Genomic DNA, 24074 nt, shown 5'->3' with positions numbered 1-24074 from the left:
TTCTAGGCCATTTGGAAGGTCAAATGAGCCCCGGAGCGAGCATATGCCTCATTTTGACGATTTTCGTGTGCTATTGCACACCATTTTTTGGGTGATCGGGATTCCGACGTCAAAAATGCCAAATTTGTTCGTGGACGTCCGTCAAGACGTTGTCTATGCATACGGTTGGCCATCACGGCTTTTCTCGGCCATTTGGAAGGTCAAACGAGCCCCGGAGCGAGCATATGCCTCATTTTGACGATTTTCGTGTGCTATTGCACACCATTTTTTGGGTGATCGGGATTCCGACGTCAAAAATGCCAAATTTGTTTGTGGACGTCCGTCAAGATGTTGTCTATGCATACGGTTGGCCATCACGGCTTTTCTGGGCCATTTGGAAGGTCAAACGAGCCCCGGAGCGAGCATACGCCTCATTTTGACGATTTTCGTGTGCTATTGCACACCATTTTTTGGGTGATCGGGATTCCGACGTCAAAAATGCCAAATTTGTTCGTGGACATCCGTCAAGACATTGTCTATGCATACGGTTAGACATCAAGGCTTTTCTGGGCCATTTGGAAGGTCAAACGAGCCCCGGAGCGAGCATACGCCTCATTTTGACGATTTTCGTGTGCTATTGCACACCATTTTTTGGGTGATCGGGATTCCGACGTCAAAAATGCCAAATTTGTTCGTGGACGTCTGTCAAGACGTTGTCTATGCATACGGTTGGCCATCACGGCTTTTCTGGGCCATTTGGAAGGTCAAACGAGCCCCGGAGCGAGCATACGCCTCATTTTGACGATTTTCGTGTGCTATTGCACACCATTTTTTGGGTGATCGGGATTCCGACGTCAAAAATGCCAAATTTGTTCGTGGACGTCCGTCAAGACGTTGTCTATGCATACGGTTGGCCATCACGGCTTTTCTGGGCCATTTGGAAGGTCAAACGAGCCCCGGAGCGAGCATACGCCTCATTTTGACGAATTTCGTGTGCTATTGCACACCATTTTTTGGGTGATCGGGATTCCGACGTCAAAAATGCCAAATATGTTCGTGGACGTCCGTCAAGACGTTGTCTATGCATACGGTTGGCCATCACGGCTTTTCTAGGCCATTTGGAAGGTCAAATGAGCCCCGGAGCGAGCATATGCCTCATTTTGACGATTTTCGTTTGCTATTGCACACCATTTTTTGGGTGATCGGGATTCCGACGTCAAAAATGCCAAATTTGTTCGTGGACGTCCGTCAAGACGTTGTCTATGCATACGGTTGGCCATCACGGCTTTTCTGGGCCATTTGGAAGGTCAAACGAGCCCCGGAGCGAGCATACGCCTCATTTTGACGATTTTCGTGTGCTATTGCACACCATTTTATGGGTGATCGGGATTCTGACGTCAAAAATGCCAAATCTGTTCGTTGACGTCCGTCAAGACGTTGTCTATGCATACGGTTGGCCATCACGGCTTTTCTGGGCCATTTGGAAGGTCAAACGAGCCCCGGAGCGAGCATATGCCTCATTTTGACGATTTTCGTGTGCTATTGCACACCATTTTTTGGGTGATCGGGATTCCGACGTCAAAAATGCCAAATTTGTTCGTGGAAGTCCGTCAAGATGTTGTCTATGCATACGGTTGGCCATCACGGCTTTTCTGGGCCATTTGGAAGGTGAAACGAGCCCCGGAGCGAGCATACGCCTCATTTTGACGATTTTCGTGTGCTATTGCACACCTTTTTTGGGTGATCGGGATTCCGACGTCAAAAATGCCAAATTTGTTAGTGGACGTCCGTCAAGACGTTGTCTATGCATACGGTTGGCCATCACGGCTTTTCTGGGCCATTTGGAAGGTCAAACGAGCCCCGGAGCGAGCATACGCCTCATTTTGACGATTTTCGTGTGCTATTGCACACCATTTTTGGGTGATCGGAATTCCGACGTCAAAAATGCCAAATTTGTTCGTGGACGTCCGTCAAGACGTTGTCTATGCATACGGTTGGCCATCACGGCTTTTCTGGGCCATTTGGAAGGTCAAACGAGCCCCGGAGCGAGCAAACGCCTCATTTTGACGATTTTCGTGTGCTATTGCACACCATTTTTTGGGTGATCGGGATTCCGACGTAAAAAATGCCAAATTTTTTTGTTGGACGTCCGTCAAGACGTTGTCTATGCATACGGTTGGCCATCATGGCTTTTCTGGGCCATTTGGAAGGTCAAACGAGCCCCGGAGCGAGCATACGCCTCATTTTGACGATTTTCGTGTGCTATTGCACACCATTTTTTGGGTGATCGGGATTCCGACGTCAAAAATGCCAAATTTGTTCGTGGACATCCGTCAAGACGTTGTCTATGCATACGGTTAGCCATCACGGCTTTTCTGGGCCATTTGGAAGGTCAAACGAGCCCCGGAGCGAGCATACGCCTCATTTTGACGATTTTCGTGTGCTATTGCACACCATTTTTTGGGTGATCGAGATTCCGACGTCAAAAATGCCAAATTTGTTCGTGGACGTCCGTCAAGACGTTGTTTATGCATACGGTTGGCCATCACGGCTTTTCTGGGCCATTTGGAAGGTCAAACGAGCCCCGGAGCGAGCATACGCCTCATTTTGACGATTTTCGTGTGCTATTGCACACCATTTTTTGGGTGATCGGGATTCCGACGTCAAAAATGCCAAATTTGTTCGTGGACATCCGTCATGACGTTGTCTATGCATATGGTTGGCCATCACGGCTTTTCTGGGCTATTTGGAAGGTCAAACGAGCCCCGGAGCGAGCATACGCCTCATTTTGACGATTTTCGTGTGCTATTGCACACCATTTTTTGGGTGATCGGGATTCCGACGTCAAAAATGCCAAATTTGTTCGTGGACGTCCGTCAAGACGTTGTCTATGCATACGGTTGGCCATCACGGCTTTTCTGGGCCATTTGGAAGGTCAAACGAGCCCCGGAGCGAGCAAACGCCTCATTTTGACGATTTTCGTGTGCTATTGCACACCATTTTTTGGGTGATCGGGATTCCGACGTCAAAAATGCCAAATTTGTTCGTGGACATCCGTCATGACGTTGTCTATGCATACGGTTGGCTATCACGGCTTTTCTGGGCCATTTGGAAGGTCAAACGAGCCCCGGAGCGAGCATACGCCTCATTTTGACGATTTTCGTGTGCTATTGCACACCATTTTTTGGGTGATCGGGATTCCGACGTCAAAAATGCCAAATTTGTTCGTGGACGTCTGTCAAGACGTTGTCTATGCATACGGTTGGCCATCACGGCTTTTCTTGGCCATTTGGAAGGTCAAACGAGCCCCGGAGCGAGCATACGCCTCATTTTGACGATTTTCGTGTGCTATTGCACACCATTTTTTGGGTGATCGGGATTCCGACGTCAAAAATGCCAAATTTGTTCGTGGACGTCTGTCAAGACGTTGTCTATGCATACGGTTGGCCATCATGGCTTTTCTGGGCCATTTGGAAGGTCAAACGAGCCCCGGAGCGAGCATACGCCTCATTTTGACGATTTTCGTGTGCTATTGCACACCATTTTTTGGGTGATCGGGATTCCGACGTCAAAAATGCCAAATTTGTTCGTGGACGTCCGTGAAGACGTTGTCTATGCATACGGTTGGCCATCACGGCTTTTCTGGGCCATTTGGAAGGTCAAACGAGCCCCGGAGCGAGCATACGCCTCATTTTGACGATTTTCGTGTGCTATTGCACACCATTTTTTGGGTGATCGGGATTCCGACGTCAAAAATGCCAAATTTGTTCGTGGACGTCTGTCAAGATGTTGTCTATGCATACGATTGGCCATCACGGCTTTTCTGGGCCATTTGGAAGGTCAAACGAGCCCCGGAGCGAGCATACGCCTCATTTTGACGATTTTCATGTGCTATTGCACACCATTTTTTGGGTGATCGGGATTCCGACGTCAAAAATGCTAAATTTGTTCGTGGACGTCCGTAAAGACAATGTCTATGTATACGGTTGGCCATCACGGCTTTTCTGGGCCATTTGGAAGGTCAAACGAGCCCCAGAGCGAGCATACGCCTCATTTTGACGATTTTCGTGTGCTATTGCACACCATTTTTTGGGTGATCGGGATATCGACGTCAAAAATACCAAATTTGTTCGTGGACGTCCCTCAAGACGTTTTCTATGCATACGGTTGGCCATCACGGCTTTTCTGGGCCATTTGGAAGGTATAACGAGCCCCGGAGCAAGCATACGCCTTATTTTGACGATTTTCGTGTGCTATTGCACAACATTTTTTGGGTGATCGGGATTCCGACGTCAAAAATGCCAAATTTGTTCGTGGACGTCCGTCAAGACGTTGTCTATGCATACGGTTGGCCATCACGGCTTTTCTGGGCCATTTGAAAGGTCAAACGAGCCCCGGAGCGAGCATACGCCTTATTTTGACGATTTTCGTGTGCTATTGCACACCATTTTTTGGGTGATCGGGATTCCGACGTCAAAAATGCCAAATCTGTTCGTGGACGTCCGTCAAGACGTTGTCTATGCATACGGTTGGCCATCACGGCTTTTCTAGGCCATTTGGAAGGTCAAATGAGCCCCGGAGCGAGCATATGCCTCATTTTGACGATTTTCGTGTGCTATTGCACACCATTTTTTGGGTGATCGGGATTCCGACGTCAAAAATGCCAAATTTGTTCGTGGACAACCGTCAAGACGTTGTCTATGCATACGGTTGGCCATCACGGCTTTTCTGGGGCCATTTGGAAGGTCAAACGAGCCCCGGAGCGAGCATATGCCTCATTTTGACGATTTTCGTGTGCTATTGCAAACCATTTTTTGGGTGATCGGGATTCCGACGTCAAAAATGCCAAATTTGTTCGTGGACGTCCGTCAAGATGTTGTCTATGCATACGGTTGGCCATCACGGCTTTTTTGGGCCATTTGGAAGGTCAAACGAGCCCCGGAGCGAGCATACGCCTCATTTTGACGATTTTCGTGTGCTATTGCACACCTTTTTTGGGTGATCGGGATTCCGACGTCAAAAATGCCAAATTTGTTCGTGGACGTCCATCAAGACGTTGTCTATGCATACGGTTGGCCATCACGGCTTTTCTGGGCCATTTGGAAGGTCAAACGAGCCCCGGAGCGAGCATACGCCTCCTTTTGACGATTTTCGTGTGCTATTGCACACCATTTTTGGGTGATCGGAATTCAGACGTCAAAAATGCCAAATTTGTTCGTGGACGTCTGTCAAGACGTTGTCTATGCATACGATTGGCCATCACGGCTTTTCTGGGCCATTTGGAAGGTCAAACGAGCCCCGGAGCGAGCATACGCCTCATTTTGACGATTTTCGTGTGCTATTGCACACCATTTTTTGGGTGATCGGGATTCCGACGTCAAAAAGGCCAAATTTGTTCGTGGACATCCGTCAAGACGTTGTCTATGCATACGGTTAGCCATCACGGCTTTTCTGGGCCATTTGGAAGGTCAAACGAGCCCCGGAGCGAGCATACGCCTCATTTTGACGATTTTCGTGTGCTATTGCACACCATTTTTTGGGTGATCGGGATTCCGACGTCAAAAATGCCAAATTTGTTCGTGGACGTCTGTCAAGACGTTGTCTATGCATACGGTTGGCCATCACGGCTTTTCTGGGCCATTTGAAAGGTCAAACGAGCCCCGGAGCGAGCATACGCCTCATTTTGACGATTTTCGTGTGCTATTGCACACCATTTTTTGGGTGATCGGGATTCCGACGTCAAAAATGCCAAATTTGTTCGTGGACGTCCGTCAAGACGTTGTCTATGCATACGGTTGGCCATCACGGCTTTTCTGGGCCATTTGAAAGGTCAAACGAGCCCCGGAGCGAGCATACGCCTCATTTTGACGATTTTCGTGTGCTATTGCACACCATTTTTTGGGTGATCGGGATTTCGACGTCAAAAATGCCAAATCTGTTCGTGGACGTCCGTCAAGACGTTGTCTATGCATACGGTTGGCCATCACGGCTTTTCTAGGCCATTTGGAAGGTCAAATGAGCCCCGGAGCGAGCATATGCCTCATTTTGACGATTTTCGTGTGCTATTGCACACCATTTTTTGGGTGATCGGGATTCCGATGTCAAAAATGCCAAATTTGTCCGTGGACGTCCGTCAAGACGTTGTCTATGCATACGGTTGGCCATCACGGCTTTTCTGGGCCATTTGGAAGGTCAAACGAGCCCCGGAGCGAGCATACGCCTCATTTTGACGATTTTCGTGTGCTATTGCACACCATTTTTTGGGTGATCGGGATTCTGACGTCAAAAATGCCAAATCTGTTCGTTGACGTCCGTCAAGACGTTGTCTATGCATACGGTTGGCCATCACGGCTTTTCTGGGCCATTTGGAAGGTCCAACAAGCCCCGGAGCGAGCATATGCCTCATTTTGACGATTTTCGTGTGCTATTGCACACCATTTTTTGGGTGATCGGGATTCCGACGTCAAAAATGCCAAATTTGTTCGTGGACGTCCGTCAAGATGTTGTCTATGCATACGGTTGGCCATCACGGCTTTTCTGGGCCATTTGGAAGGTCAAACGAGCCCCGGAGCGAGCATACGCCTCATTTTGACGATTTTCGTGTGCTATTGCACACCTTTTTTGGGTGATCGGGATTCCGACGTCAAAAATGCCAAATTTGTTAGTGGACGTCCGTCAAGACGTTGTCTATGCATACGGTTGGCCATCACGGCTTTTCTGGGCCATTTGGAAGGTCAAACGAGCCCCGGAGCGAGCATACGCCTCATTTTGACGATTTTCGTGTGCTATTGCACACCATTTTTGGGTGATCGGAATTCCGACGTCAAAAATGCCAAATTTGTTCGTGGACGTCCGTCAAGACGTAGTCTATGCATACGGTTGGCCATCACGGCTTTTCTGGGCCATTTGGAAGGTCAAACGAGCCCCGGAGCGAGCAAACGCCTCATTTTGACGATTTTCGTGTGCTATTGCACACCATTTTTTGGGTGATCGGGATTCCGACGTAAAAAATGCCAAATTTTTTCGTTGGACGTCCGTCAAGACGTTGTCTATGCATACGGTTGGCCATCATGGCTTTTCTGGGCCATTTGGAAGGTCAAACGAGCCCCGGAGCGAGCATACGCCTCATTTTGACGATTTTCGTGTGCTATTGCACACCATTTTTTGGGTGATCGGGATTCCGACGTCAAAAATGCCAAATTTGTTCATGGACATCCGTCAAGACGTTGTCTATGCATACGGTTAGCCATCACGGCTTTTCTGGGCCATTTGGAAGGTCAAACGAGCCCCGGAGCGAGCATACGCCTCATTTTGACGATTTTCGTGTGCTATTGCACACCATTTTTTGGGTGATCGAGATTCCGACGTCAAAAATGCCAAATTTGTTCGTGGACGTCCGTCAAGACGTTGTCTATGCATACGGTTGGCCATCACGGCTTTTCTGGGCCATTTGGAAGGTCAAACGAGCCCCGGAGCGAGCATACGCCTCATTTTGACGATTTTCGTGTGCTATTGCACACCATTTTTTGGGTGATCGGGATTCCGACGTCAAAAATGCCAAATTTGTTCGTGGACATCCGTCATGACGTTGTCTATGCATATGGTTTGCCATCACGGCTTTTCTGGGCTATTTGGAAGGTCAAACGAGCCTCGGAGCGAGCATACGCCTCATTTTGACGATTTTCGTGTGCTATTGCACACCATTTTTTGGGTGATCGGGATTCCGACGTCAAAAATGCCAAATTTGTTCGTGGACGTCCGTCAAGACGTTGTCTATGCATACGGTTGGCCATCACGGCTTTTCTGGGCCATTTGGAAGGTCAAACGAGCCCCGGAGCGAGCATACGCCTCATTTTGACGATTTTCGTGTGCTATTGCACACCATTTTTTGGGTGATCGGGATTCCGATGTCAAAAATGCCAAATTTGTTAGTGGACGTCCGTCAAGACGTTGTCTATGCATACGGTTGGCCATCACGGCTTTTCTGGGCCATTTGGAAGGTCAAACGAGCCCCGGAGCGAGCATACGCCTCATTTTGACGATTTTCGTGTGCTATTGCACACCTTTTTTGGGTGATCGGGATTCCGGCGTCAAAAATGCCAAATTTGTTAGTGGACGTCCGTCAAGACGTTGTCTATGCATACGGTTGGCCATCACGGCTTTTCTGGGCCATTTGGAAGGTCAAACGAGCCCCGGAGCGAGCATACGCCTCATTTTGACGATTTTCGTGTGCTATTGCACACCATTTTTGGGTGATCGGAATTCCGACGTCAAAAATGCCAAATTTGTTCGTGGACGTCCGTCAAGACGTTGTCTATGCATACGGTTGGCCATCACGACTTTTCTGGGCCATTTGGAAGGTCAAACGAGCCCCGGAGCGAGCAAACGCCTCATTTTGACGATTTTCGTGTGCTATTGCACACCATTTTTTGGGTGATCGGGATTCCGACGTAAAAAATGCCAAATTTTTTCGTTGGACGTCCGTCAAGACGTTGTCTATGCATACGGTTGGCCATCATGGCTTTTCTGGGCCATTTGGAAGGTCAAACGAGCCCCGGAGCGAGCATACGCCTCATTTTGACGATTTTCGTGTGCTATTGCACACCATTTTTTGGGTGATCGGGATTCCGACGTCAAAAATGCCAAATTTGTTCATGGACATCCGTCAAGACGTTGTCTATGCATACGGTTAGCCATCACGGCTTTTCTGGGCCATTTGGAAGGTCAAACGAGCCCCGGAGCGAGCATACGCCTCATTTTGACGATTTTCGTGTGCTATTGCACACCATTTTTTGGGTGATCGGGATTCTGACGTCAAAAATGCCAAATTTGTTCGTGGACGTCCGTCAAGACGTTGTCTATGCATACGGTTGGCCATCACGGCTTTTCTGGGCCATTTGGAAGGTCAAACGAGCCCTGGAGCGAGCATACGCCTCATTTTGACGATTTTCGTGTGCTATTGCACACCATTTTTTGGGTGATTGGGATTCCGACATCAAAAATGCAAAATTTGTTCGTGGACGTCCGTCAAGACGTTGTCTATGCATACAGTTGGCCATCACGGCTTTTCTGGGCCATTTGGAAGGTCAAACGAGCCCCGGAGCGAGCATACGCCTCATTTTGACGATTTTCGTGTGCTATTGCACACCATTTTTTGGGTGATCTAGATTCCGACGTAAAAAATGCCAAATTATTTCGTTGGACGTCCGTCAAGACGTTGTCTATGCATACGGTTAACCATCACGGCTTTTCTGGGCCATTTGGAAGGTCAAACGAGACCCGGAGCGAGCATACGCCTCATTTTGACGATTTTCGTGTGCTATTGCACACCATTTTTTGGGTGATCGGGATTCCGACGTCAAAAATGCCAAATTTGTTCGTGGACATCCGTCAAGACGTTGTCTATGCATACGGTTGGCCATCACGGCTTTTCTGGGCCATTTGGAAGGTCAAACGAGCCCCGGAGCGAGCATACGCCTCATTTTGACGATTTTCGTGTGCTATTGCACACCATTTTTTGGGTGATCGGGATTCCGACGTAAAAAATGCCAAATTTGTTCGTGGACGTCCGTCAAGACGTTGTCTATGCATACGGTTGGCCATCACGGCTTTTCTGGGCCATTTGGAAGGTCAAACGAGCCCCGGAGCGAGCATACGCCTCATTTTGACGATTTTCGTGTGCTATTGCACACCATTTTTTGGGTGATCGGGATTCCGATGTCAAAAATGCCAAATTTGTTCGTGGACGTCCGTCAAGATGTTGTCTATGCATACGGTTGGCCATCACGGCTTTTCTGGGCCATTTAGAAGGTCAAACGAGCCCCGGAGCGAGCATACGCCTAATTTTGACGATTTTCGTGTGCTATTGCACACCATTTTTCGGGTGATCGAGATTCCGACGTCAAAAATGCCAAATTTGTTCGTGGACGTCCGTCAAGACGTTGTCTATGCATACGGTTGGCCATCACGGCTTTTCTGGGCCATTTGGAAGGTCAAACGAGCCCCGGAGCGAGCATACGCCTCATTTTGACGATTTTCGTGTGCTATTGCACACCATTTTTTGGGTGATCGGGATTCCGACGTAAAAAATGCCAAATTATTTCGTTGGACGTCCGTCAAGACGTTGTCTATGCATACGGTTGGCCATCACGGCTTTTCTGGGCCATTTGGAAGGTCAAACGAGACCCGGAGCGAGCATACGCCTCATTTTGACGATTTTCGTGTGCTATTGCACACCATTTTTTGGGTGATCGGGATTCCGACGTCAAAAATGCCAAATTTGTTCGTGGACATCCGTCAAGACGTTGTCTATGCATACGGTTAGCCATCACGGCTTTTCTGGGCCATTTGGAAGGTCAAACGAGCCCCGGAGCGAGCATACGCCTCATTTTGACGATTTTCGTGTGCTATTGCACACCATTTTTTGGGTGATCGGGATTCCGACGTCAAAAATGCCAAATTTGTTCGTGGACGTCCGTCAAGACGTTGTCTATGCATACGGTTGGCAATCACGGCTTTTCTGGGCCATTTGGAAGGTCAAACGAGCCCCGGAGCGAGCATACGCCTCATTTTGACGATTTTCGTGTGCTATTGCACACCATTTTTTGGGTGATCGGAATTCCGACGTCAAAAATGCCAAATTTGTTCGTGGACATCCGCCAAGACGTTGTCTATGCATACGGTTGGCCATCACGGCTTTTCTGGGCCATTTGGAAGGTCAAAGGAGCCCCGGAGCGAGCATACGCCTCATTTTGACGATTTTCGTGTGCTATTGCACACCATTTTTTGGGTGATCGGGATTCCGACGTCAAAAATGTCAAATTTGTTCGTGGACGTATGTCAAGACGTTTTCTATGCATACGGTTGGCCATCACGGCTTTTCTGGGCCATTTGGACGGTCAAACGAGACCCGGAGCGAGCATACGCCTTATTTTGACGATTTTCGTGTGCTATTGAAAACCATTTTTTGGAGGATCGGGATTCCGACGTCAAAAATGCCAAATTTGTTCATGGACGTCCGTCAAGACGTTGTCTATTCATACGGTTGGCCATCACGGCTTTTCTAGGTCATTTGGAAGGTCAAACGAGCCCCGGAGCGAGCATACGCCTCATTTTGACGATTTTCGTGTGCTATTGAACACCATTTTTTGGGTGATCGGGATTCCGACGTCAAAAATGCCAAATTTGTTCGTGGACGTCCGTCAAGACGTTGTCTATGCATACGGTTGGCCATCACGGCTTTTCAGGGCCATTTGGAAGGTCAAACGAGCCCCGGAGCGAGCATACGCCTCATTTTGACGATTTTCGTGTGCTATTGCACACCATTTTTTGGGTGATCGAGATTCCGACGTCAAAAATTCCAAATTTGTTCGTGGACGTCCGTCAAGACGTTGTCTATGCATACGGTTGGCCATCACGGCTTTTCTGGGCCATTTGGAAGGTCAAACGAGCCTCGGAGCGAGCATACGCCTCATTTTGACGATTTTCGTGTGCTATTGCACACCATTTTTTGGGTGATCGAGATTCCGACGTCAAAAATTCCAAATTTGTTCGTGGACGTCCGTCAAGACGTTGTCTATGCATACGGTTGGCCATCACGGCTTTTCTGGGCCATTTGGAAGGTCAAACGAGACCCGGAGCGAGCATACGCCTCATTTTGACGATTTTCGTGTGCTATTGCACACCATTTTTTGAGTGATCAGGATTCCGACGTCAAAAATGCCAAATTTGTTCGTGGACGTCCTTCAAGACGTTGTCTATGCATACGGTTGGCCATCACGGCTTTTCAGGGCCATTTGGAAGGTCAAACGAGCCCCGAAGCGAGCATACGCCTCATTTTGACGATTTTCGTGTGCTATTGCACACCATTTTTTGGGTGATCGAGATTCCGACGTCAAAAATTCCAAATTTGTTCGTGGACGTCCGTCAAGACGTTGGCTATGCATACGGTTGGCCATCACGGCTTTTCTGAGCCATTTGGAAGGTCAAACGAGCCCCGGAGCGAGCATACGCCTCATTTTGACGATTTTCGTGTGCTATTGCACATCATTTTTTGGGTGATCGGGATTCCGACGTCAAAAATGCCAAATTTGTTTGTGGACGTCCGTTAAGATGTTGTCTATGCATACGGTTGGCCATCACGGCTTTTCTGGGCCATTTGGAAGGTCAAACGAGCCCCGGAGCGAGCATACGCCTCATTTTGACGATTTTCGTGTGCTATTGCACACCATTTTTTGGGTGATCGGGATTCCGACGTCAAAAATGCCAAATTTGTTCGTGGACGTCCGTCAAGACATTGTCTGTGCATACGGTTGGCCATCACGGCTTTTCTGGGCCATTTGGAAGGTCAAACGAGCCCCGGAGCGAGCATACGCCTCATTTTGACGATTTTCGTGTGCTATTGCACACCATTTTTTGGGTGATCGGGATTCCGACGTCAAAAATGCCAAATTTGTTCGTGGACGTCCGTCAAGACATTGTCTATGCATACGGTTGGCCATCACGGCTTTTGTGGGCCATTTGGAAGGTCAAACGAGCCCCGGAGCGAGCATACGCCTCATTTTGACGATTTTCGTGTGCTTTTGCACACCTTTTTTTGGGTGATCGGGATTCCGACGTCAAAAATTACAAATTTGTTCGTGGACGTCCGTCAAGACGTTTTCTATTCATACGGTTGGCCATCAAAGCTTTTCTGGGCCATTTGGAAGGTCAAACGAGCCACGGAGCGAACATACGCCTCATTTTGACGATTTTCGTGTGCTATTGCACACCATTTTTTGGGTGATCAGGATTCCGACGTATAAAATGCCAAATTTGTTCGTGGACGTCCGTCAAGACGTTGTCTATGCATACGGTTGGCCATCACGGCTTTTCAGGGCCATTTGGAAGGTAAAACGAGCCCCGGAGCGAGCATACGCCTCATTTTGACGATTTTCGTGTGCTATTGCACACCATTTTTTGGGTGATCGGGATTCCGACGTCAAAAATGCCAAATTTGTTCGTGGACGTCCGTCAAGACGTTGTCTATGCATACGGTTGGCCATCACGGCTTTTCTAGGCCATTTGGAAGGTCAAATGAGCCCCGGAGCGAGCATATGCCTCATTTTGACGATTTTCGTGTGCTATTGCACACCATTTTTTGGGTGATCGGGATTCCGACGTCAAAAATGCCAAATTTGTTCGTGGACGTCCGTCAAGACGTTGTCTATGCATACGGTTGGCCATCACGGCTTTTCTGGGCCATTTGGAAGGTCAAACGAGCCCCGGAGCGAGCATATGCCTCATTTTGACGATTTTCGTGTGCTATTGCACACCATTTTTTGGGTGATCGGGATTCCGACGTCAAAAATGCCAAATTTGTTCGTGGACGTCCGTCAAGATGTTGTCTATGCATACGGTTGGCCATCACGGCTTTTCTGGGCCATTTGGAAGGTCAAACGAGCCCCGGAGCGAGCATACGCCTCATTTTGACGATTTTCGTGTGCTATTGCACACCATTTTTTGGGTGATCGGGATTCCGACGTCAAAAATGCCAAATTTGTTCGTGGACATCCGTCAAGACAATGTCTATGCATACGGTTAGCCATCACGGCTTTTCTGGGCCATTTGGAAGGTCAAACGAGCCCCGGAGCGAGCATACGCCTCATTTTGACGATTTTCGTGTGCTATTGCACACCATTTTTTGGGTGATCGGGATTCCGACGTCAAAAATGCCAAATTTGTTCGTGGACGTCTGTCAAGACGTTGTCTATGCATACGGTTGGCCATCACGGCTTTTCTGGGCCATTTGGAAGGTCAAACGAGCCCCGGAGCGAGCATACGCCTCATTTTGACGATTTTCGTGTGCTATTGCACACCATTTTTTGGGTGATCGGGATTCCGACGTCAAAAATGCCAAATTTGTTCGTGGACGTCCGTCAAGACGTTGTCTATGCATACGGTTGGCCATCACGGCTTTTCTGGGCCATTTGGAAGGTCAAACGAGCCCCGGAGCGAGCATACGCCTCATTTTGACGAATTTCGTGTGCTATTGCACACCATTTTTTGGGTGATCGGGATTCCGACGTCAAAAATGCCAAATCTGTTCGTGGACGTCCGTCAAGACGTTGTCTATGCATACGGTTGGCCATCACGGCTTTTCTAGGCCATTTGGAAGGTCAAATGAGCCCCGGAGCGAGCATATGCCTCATTTTGACGATTTTCGTTTGCTATTGCACACCATTTTTTGGGTGATCGGGATTCCGACGTCAAAAATGCCAAATTTGTTCGTGGACGTCCGTCAAGACGTTGTCTAGGCATACGGTTGGCCATCACGGCTTTTCTGGGCCATTTGGAAGGTCAAACGAGCCCCGGAGCGAGCATACGCCTCATTTTGACGATTTTCGTGTGCTATTGCACACCATTTTATGGGTGATCGGGATTCTGACGTCAAAAATGCCAAATCTGTTCGTTGACGTCCGTCAAGACGTTGTCTATGCATACGGTTGGCCATCACGGCTTTTCTGGGCCATTTGGAAGGTCAAACGAGCCCCGGAGCGAGCATGTGCCTCATTTTGACGATTTTCGTGTGCTATTGCACACCATTTTTTGGGTGATCGGGATTCCGACGTCAAAAATGCCAAATTTGTTCGTGGACGTCCGTCAAGATGTTGTCTATGCATACGGTTGGCCATCACGGCTTTTCTGGGCCATTTGGAAGGTGAAACGAGCCCCGGAGCGAGCATACGCCTCATTTTGACGATTTTCGTGTGCTATTGCACACCTTTTTTGGGTGATCGGGATTCCGACGTCAAAAATGCCAAATTTGTTAGTGGACGTCCGTCAAGACGTTGTCTATGCATACGGTTGGCCATCACGGCTTTTCTGGGCCATTTGGAAGGTCAAACGAGCCCCGGAGCGAGCATACGCCTCATTTTGACGATTTTCGTGTGCTATTGCACACCATTTTTTGGGTGATCGAGATTCCGACGTCAAAAATGCCAAATTTGTTCGTGGACGTCCGTCAAGACGTTGTTTATGCATACGGTTGGCCATCACGGCTTTTCTGGGCCATTTGGAAGGTCAAACGAGCCCCGGAGCGAGCATACGCCTCATTTTGACGATTTTCGTGTGCTATTGCACACCATTTTTTGGGTGATCGGGATTCCGACGTCAAAAATGCCAAATTTGTTCGTGGACATCCGTCATGACGTTGTCTATGCATACGGTTGGCCATCACGGCTTTTCTGGGCCATTTGGAAGGTCAAACGAGCCCCGGAGCGAGCATACGCCTCATTTTGACGATTTTCGTGTGCTATTGCACACCATTTTTTGGGTGATCGGGATTCTGACGTCAAAAATGCCAAATTTGTTCGTGGACGTCCGTCAAGACGTTGTCTATGCATACGGTTGGCCATCACGGCTTTTCTGGGCCATTTGGAAGGTCAAACGAGCCCCGGAGCGAGCATACGCCTCATTTTGACGATTTTCGTGTGCTATTGCACACCATTATTTGGGTGATCGGGATTCCGACATCAAAAATGCCAAATTTGTTCGTGGACGTCCGTCAAGACGTTGTCTATGCATACGGTTGGCCATCACGGCTTTTCTGGGCCATTTGGAAGGTCAAACGAGCCCCAAAGCGAGCATACGCCTCATTTTGACGATTTTCGTGTGCTATTGCACACCATTTTTTGGGTGATCGGGATTCCGACGTCAAAAATGCTAAATTTGTTTGTGGACGTCCGTTAAGATGTTGTCTATGCATACGGTTGGCCATCACGGCTTTTCTGGGCCATTTGGAAGGTCAAACGAGCCCCGGAGCGAGCATACGCCTCATTTTGACGATTTTCGTGTGCTATTGCACACCATTTTTTGGGTGATCGGGATTCCGACGTCAAAAATGCCAAATTTGTTCGTGGACGTCCGTCAAGACGTTGTCTATGCATACGGTTGGCCATCACGGCTTTTCTGGGCCATTTGGAAGGTCAAACGAGCCCCGGAGCGAGCATACGCCTCATTTTGACGATTTTCGTGTGCTATTGCACACCATTTTTTGGGTGATCGGGATTCCGACGTCAAAAATGCCAAATTTGTTCGTGGACGTCCGTCAAGACGTTGTCTATGCATACGGTTGGCCATCACGGCTTTTCTGGGCCATTTGGAAGGTCAAACGAGCCCCGGAGCGAGCATACGCCTAATTTTGACGATTTTCGTGTGCTATTGCACACCATTTTTTGGGTGATCGGGATTCCGACGTCAAAAATGCCAAATTTGTTCGTGGACGTCTGTCAAGACGTTGTCTATGCATACGGTTGGCCATCATGGCTTTTCTGGGCCATTTGGAAGGTCAAACGAGCCCCGGAGCGAGCATACGCCTCATTTTGACGATTTTCGTGTGCTATTGCACACCATTTTTTGGGTGATCGGGATTCCGACGTCAAAAATGCCAAATTTGTTCGTGGACGTCCGTGAAGACGTTGTCTATGCATACGGTTGGCCATCACGGCTTTTCTGGGCCATTTGGAAGGTCAAACGAGCCCCGGAGCGAGCATACGCCTCATTTTGACGATTTTCGTGTGCTATTGCACACCATTTTTTGGGTGATCGGGATTCCGACGTCAAAAATGCCAAATTTGTTCGTGGACGTCCGTCAAGATGTTGTCTATGCATACGGTTGGCCATCACGGCTTTTCTGGGCCATTTGGAAGGTCAAACGAGCCCCGGAGCGAGCATACGCCTCATTTTGACGATTTTCGTGTGCTATTGCACACCATTTTTTGGGTGATCGGGATTCCGACGTCAAAAATGCTAAATTTGTTCGTGGACGTCCGTAAAGACAATGTCTATGTATACGGTTGGCCATCACGGCTTTTCTGGGCCATTTGGAAGGTCAAACGAGCCCCAGAGCGAGCATACGCCTCATTTTGACGATTTTCGTGTGCTATTGCACACCATTTTTTGGGTGATCGGGATATCGACGTCAAAAATGCCAAATTTGTTCGTGGACGTCCCTCAAGACGTTTTCTATGCATACGGTTGGCCATCATGGCTTTTCTGGGCCATTTGGAAGGTCAAACGAGCCCCGGAGCAAGCATACGCCTTATTTTGACGATTTTCGTGTGCTATTGCACAACATTTTTTGGGTGATCGGGATTCCGACGTCAAAAATGCCAAATTTGTTCGTGGACGTCCGTCAAGACGTTGTCTATGCATACGGTTGGCCATCACGGCTTTTCTGGGCCATTTGGAAGGTCAAACGAGCCCCGGAGCGAGCATACGCCTTATTTTGACGATTTTCGTGTGCTATTGCACACCATTTTTTGGGTGATCGGGATTCCGACGTCAAAAATGCCAAATCTGTTCGTGGACGTCCGTCAAGACGTTGTCTATGCATACGGTTGGCCATCACGGCTTTTCTAGGCCATTTGGAAGGTCAAATGAGCCCCGGAGCGAGCATATGCCTCATTTTGACGATTTTCGTGTGCTATTGCACACCATTTTTTGGGTGATCGGGATTCCGACGTCAAAAATGCCAAATTTGTTCGTGAACGTCCGTCAAGACGTTGTCTATGCATACGGTTGGCCATCACGGCTTTTCTGGGGCCATTTGGAAGGTCAAACGAGCCCCGGAGCGAGCATATGCCTCATTTTGACGATTTTCGTGTGCTATTGCACACCATTTTTTGGGTGATCGGGATTCCGACGTCAAAAATGCCAAATTTGTTCGTGGACGTCCGTCAAGATGTTGTCTATGCATACGGTTGGCCATCACGGCTTTTTTGGGCCATTTGGAAGGTCAAACGAGCCCCGGAGCGAGCATACGCCTCATTTTGACGATTTTCGTGTGCTATTGCACACCTTTTTTGGGTGATCGGGATTCCGACGTCAAAAATGCCAAATTTGTTCGTGGACGTCCGTCAAGACGTTGTCTATGCATACGGTTGGCCATCACGGCTTTTCTGGGCCATTTGGAAGGTCAAACGAGCCCCGGAGCGAGCATACGCCTCATTTTGACGATTTTCGTGTGCTATTGCACACCATTTTTGGGTGATCGGAATTCCGACGTCAAAAATGCCAAATTTGTTCGTGGACGTCTGTCAAGACGTTGTCTATGCATACGGTTGGCAATCACGGCTTTTCTGGGCCATTTGGAAGGTCAAACGAGCCCCGAAGCGAGCATACGCCTCATTTTGACGATTTTCGTGTGCTATTGCACACCATTTTTTGGGTGATCGGGATTCCGACGTCAAAAAGGCCAAATTTGTTCGTGGACATCCGTCAAGACGTTGTCTATGCATACGGTTAGCCATCACGGCTTTTCTGGGCCATTTGGAAGGTCAAACGAGCCCCGGAGCGAGCATACGCCTCATTTTGACGATTTTCGTGTGCTATTGCACACCATTTTTTGGGTGATCGGGATTCCGACGTCAAAAATGCCAAATTTGTTCGTGGACGTCTGTCAAGACGTTGTCTATGCATACGGTTGGCCATCACGGCTTTTCTGGGCCATTTGAAAGGTCAAACGAGCCCCGGAGCGAGCATACGCCTCATTTTGACGATTTTCGTGTGCTATTGCACACCATTTTTTGGGTGATCGGGATTCCGACGTCAAAAATGCCAAATTTGTTCGTGGACGTCCGTCAAGACGTTGTCTATGCATACGGTTGGCCATCACGGCTTTTCAGGGCCATTTGAAAGGTCAAACGAGCCCCGGAGCGAGCATACGCCTCATTTTGACGATTTTCGTGTGCTATTGCACACCATTTTTTGGGTGATCGGGATTCCGACGTCAAAAATGCCAAATCTGTTCGTGGACGTCCGTCAAGACGTTGTCTATGCATACGGTTGGCCATCACGGCTTTTCTAGGCCATTTGGAAGGTCAAATGAGCCCCGGAGCGAGCATATGCCTCATTTTGACGATTTTCGTGTGCTATTGCACACCATTTTTTGGGTGATCGGGATTCCGACGTCAAAAATGCCAAATTTGTTCGTGGACGTCCGTCAAGACGTTGTCTATGCATACGGTTGGCCATCACGGCTTTTCTGGGCCATTTGGAAGGTCAAACGAGCCCCGGAGCGAGCATACGCCTCATTTTGACGATTTTCGTGTGCTATTGCACACCATTTTTTGGGTGATCGGGATTCTGACGTCAAAAATGCCAAATCTGTTCGTTGACGTCCGTCAAGACGTTGTCTATGCATACGGTTGGCCATCACGGCTTTTCTGGGCCATTTGGAAGGTCAAACGAGCCCCAGAGCGAGCATATGCCTCATTTTGACGATTTTCGTGTGCTATTGCACACCATTTTTTGGGTGATCGGGATTCCGACGTCAAAAATGCCAAATTTGTTCGTGGACGTCCGTCAAGATGTTGTCTATGCATACGGTTGGCCATCACGGCTTTTCTGGGCCATTTGGAAGGTGAAACGAGCCCCGGAGCGAGCATACGCCTCATTTTGACGATTTTCGTGTGCTATTGCACACCTTTTTTGGGTGATCGGGATTCCGACGTCAAAAATGCCAAATTTGTTAGTGGACGTCCGTCAAGACGTTGTCTATGCATACGGTTGGCCATCACGGCTTTTCTGGGCCATTTGGAAGGTCAAACGAGCCCCGGAGCGAGCATACGCCTCATTTTGACGATTTTCATGTGCTATTGCACACCATTTTTGGGTGATCGGAATTCCGACGTCAAAAATGCCAAATTTATTCGTGGACGTCCGTCAAGACGTTGTCTATGCATACGGTTGGCCATCACGGCTTTTCTGGGCCATTTGGAAGGTCAAACGAGCCCCGGAGCGAGCAAACGCCTCATTTTGACGATTTTCGTGTGCTATTGCACACCATTTTTTGGGTGATCGGGATTCCGATGTAAAAAATGCCAAATTTTTTCGTTGGACGTCCGTCAAGACGTTGTCTATGCATACGGTTGGCCATCATGGCTTTTCTGGGCCATTTGGAAGGTCAAACGAGCCCCGGAGCGAGCATACGCCTCATTTTGACGATTTTCGTGTGCTATTGCACACCATTTTTTGGGTGATCGGGATTCCGACGTCAAAAATGCCAAATTTATTCATGGACATCCGTCAAGACGTTGTCTATGCATACGGTTAGCCATCACGGCTTTTCTGGGCCATTTGGAAGGTCAAACGAGCCCCGGAGCGAGCATACGCCTCATTTTGACGATTTTCGTGTGCTATTGCACACCATTTTTTGGGTGATCGAGATTCCGACGTCAAAAATGCCAAATTTGTTCGTGGACGTCCGTCAAGACGTTGTCTATGCATACGGTTGGCCATCACGGCTTTTCTGGGCCATTTGGAAGGTCAAACGAGCCCCGGAGCGAGCATACGCCTCATTTTGACGATTTTCATGTGCTATTGCACACCATTTTTTGGGTGATCGGGATTCCGACGTCAAAAATGCCAAATTTGTTCGTGGACATCCGTCATGACGTTGTCTATGCATATGGTTTGCCATCACGGCTTTTCTGGGCTATTTGGAAGGTCAAACGAGCCCCGAAGCGAGCATACGCCTCATTTTGACGATTTTCGTGTGCTATTGCACACCATTTTTTGGGTGATCGGGATTCCGACGTCAAAAATGCCAAATTTGTTCGTGGACGTCCGTCAAGACGTTGTCTATGCATACGGTTGGCCATCACGGCTTTTCTGGGCCATTTGGAAGGTCAAACGAGCCCCGGAGCGAGCATACGCCTCATTTTGACGATTTTCGTGTGCTATTGCACACCATTTTTTGGGTGATCGGGATTCCGATGTCAAAAATGCCAAATTTGTTAGTGGACGTCCGTCAAGACGTTGTCTATGCATACGGTTGGCCATTACGGCTTTTCTGGGCCATTTGGAAGGTCAAACGAGCCCCGGAGCGAGCATACGCCTCATTTTGACGATTTTCGTGTGCTATTGCACACCTTTTTTGGGTGATCGGGATTCCGACGTCAAAAATGCCAAATTTGTTAGTGGACGTCCGTCAAGACATTGTCTATGCATACGGTTGGCCATCACGGCTTTTCTGGGCCATTTGGAAGGTCAAACGAGCCCCGTAGCGAGCATACGCCTCATTTTGACGATTTTCGTGTGCTATTGCACACCATTTTTGGGTGATCGGAATTCCGACGTAAAAAATGCCAAATTTGTTCGTGGACGTCCGTCAAGACGTTGTCTATGCATACGGTTGGCCATCACGGCTTTTCTGGGCCATTTGGAAGGTCAAACGAGCCCCGGAGCGAGCAAACGCCTCATTTTGACGATTTTCGTGTGCTATTGCACACCATTTTTTGGGTGATCGGGATTCCGACGTAAAAAATGCCAAATTTTTTCGTTGGACGTCCGTCAAGACGTTGTCTATGCATACGGTTGGCCATCATGGCTTTTCTGGGCCATTTGGAAGGTCAAACGAGCCCCGGAGCGAGCATACGCCTCATTTTGACGATTTTCGTGTGCTATTGCACACCATTTTTTGGGTGATCGGGATTCCGACGTCAAAAATGCCAAATTTGTTCATGGACATCCGTCAAGACGTTGTCTATGCATACGGTTAGCCATCACGGCTTTTCTGGGCCATTTGGAAGGTCAAACGAGCCCCGGAGCGAGCATACGCCTCATTTTGACGATTTTCGTGTGCTATTGCACACCATTTTTTGGGTGATCGGGATTCTGACGTCAAAAATGCCAAATTTGTTCGTGGACGTCCGTCAAGACGTTGTCTATGCATACGGTTGGCCATCACGGCTTTTCTGGGCCATTTGGAAGGTCAAACGAGCCCTGGAGCGAGCATACGCCTCATTTTGACGATTTTCGTGTGCTATTGCACACCATTTTTTGGGTGATTGGGATTCCGACATCAAAAATGCCAAATTTGTTCGTGGACGTCCGTCAAGACGTTGTCTATGCATACGGTTGGCCATCACGGCTTTTCTGGGCCATTTGGAAGGTCAAACGAGCCCCGGAGCGAGCATACGCCTCATTTTGACGATTTTCGTGTGCTATTGCACACCATTTTTTGGGTGATCTGGATTCCGACGTAAAAAATGCCAAATTATTTCGTTGGACGTCCGTCAAGACGTTGTCTATGCATACGGTTGGCCATCACGGCTTTTCTGGGCCATTTGGAAGGTCAAACGAGACCCGGAGCGAGCATACGCCTCATTTTGACGATTTTCGTGTGCTATTGCACACCATTTTTTGGGTGATCGGGATTCCGACGTCAAAAATGCCAAATTTGTTCGTGGACATCCGTCAAGACGTTGTCTATGCATACGGTTGGCCATCACGGCTTTTCTGGGCCATTTGGAAGGTCAAACGAGCCCCGGAGCGAGCATACGCCTCATTTTGACGATTTTCGTGTGCTATTGCACACCATTTTTTGGGTGATCGGGATTCCGACGTCAAAAATGCCAAATTTGTTCGTGGACGTCCGTCAAGACGTTGTCTATGCATACGGTTGGCCATCACGGCTTTTCTGGGCCATTTGGAAGGTCAAACGAGCCCCGGAGCGAGCATACGCCTCATTTTGACGATTTTCGTGTGCTATTGCACACCATTTTTTGGGTGATCGGGATTCCGATGTCAAAAATGCCAAATTTGTTCGTGGACGTCCGTCAAGATGTTGTCTATGCATACGGTTGGCCATCACGGCTTTTCTGGGCCATTTAGAAGGTATAACGAGCCCCGGAGCGAGCATACGCCTAATTTTGACGATTTTCGTGTGCTATTGCACACCATTTTTTGGGTGATCGAGATTCCGACGTCAAAAATGCCAAATTTGTTCGTGGACGTCCGTCAAGACGTTGTCTATGCATACGGTTGGCCATCACGGCTTTTCTGGGCCATTTGGAAGGTCAAACGAGCCCCGGAGCAAGCATACGCCTCATTTTGACGATTTTCGTGTGCTATTGCACACCATTTTTTGGGTGATCGGGATTCCGACGTAAAAAATGCCAAATTATTTCGTTGGACGTCCGTCAAGACGTTGTCTATGCATACGGTTGGCCATCACGGCTTTTCTGGGCCATTTGGAAGGTCAAACGAGACCCGGAGCGAGCATACGCCTCATTTTGACGATTTTCGTGTGCTATTGCACACCATTTTTTGGGTGATCGGGATTCCGACGTCAAAAATGCCAAATTTGTTCGTGGACATCCGTCAAGACGTTGTCTATGCATACGGTTAGCCATCACGGCTTTTCTGGGCCATTTGGAAGGTCAAACGAGCCCCGGAGCGAGCATACGCCTCATTTTGACGATTTTCGTGTGCTATTGCACACCATTTTTTGGGTGATCGGGATTCCGACGTCAAAAATGCCAAATTTGTTCGTGGACGTCCGTCAAGACGTTGTCTATGCATACGGTTGGCCATCACGGCTTTTCTGGGCCATTTGGAAGGTCAAACGAGCCCCGGAGCGAGCATACGCCTCATTTTGACGATTTTCGTGTGCTATTGCACACCATTTTTTGGGTGATCGGAATTCCGACGTCAAAAATGCCAAATTTGTTCGTGGACGTCCGCCAAGACGTTGTCTATGCATACGGTTGGCCATCACGGCTTTTCTGGGCCATTTGGAAGGTCAAACGAGCCCCGGAGCGAGCATACGCCTCATTTTGACGATTTTCGTGTGCTATTGCACACCATTTTTTGGGTGATCGGGATTCCGACGTCAAAAATGTCAAATTTGTTCGTGGACGTCCGTCAAGACGTTTTCTATGCATACGGTTGGCCATCACGGCTTTTCTGGGCCATTTGGACGGTCAAACGAGACCCGGAGCGAGCATACGCCTTATTTTGACGATTTTCGTGTGCTATTGAAAACCATTTTTTGGAGGATCAGGATTCCGACGTCAAAAATGCCAAATTTGTTCATGGACGTCCGTCAAGACGTTGTCTATTCATACGGTTGGCCATCACGGCTTTTCTAGGTCATTTGGAAGGTCAAACGAGCCCCGGAGCGAGCATACGCCTCATTTTGACGATTTTCGTGTGCTATTGCACACCATTTTTTGGGTGATCGGGATTCCGACGTCAAAAATGCCAAATTTGTTCGTGGACGTCCGTCAAGACGTTGTCTATGCATACGGTTGGCCATCACGGCTTTTCTG

Source organism: Solanum lycopersicum, chromosome 8 (assembly GCF_036512215.1).
Source record: "Solanum lycopersicum chromosome 8, SLM_r2.1".
Lineage (NCBI taxonomy): Eukaryota > Viridiplantae > Streptophyta > Magnoliopsida > Solanales > Solanaceae > Solanum > Solanum lycopersicum.
Note: the sequence above shows the minus strand (reverse complement) of the source record.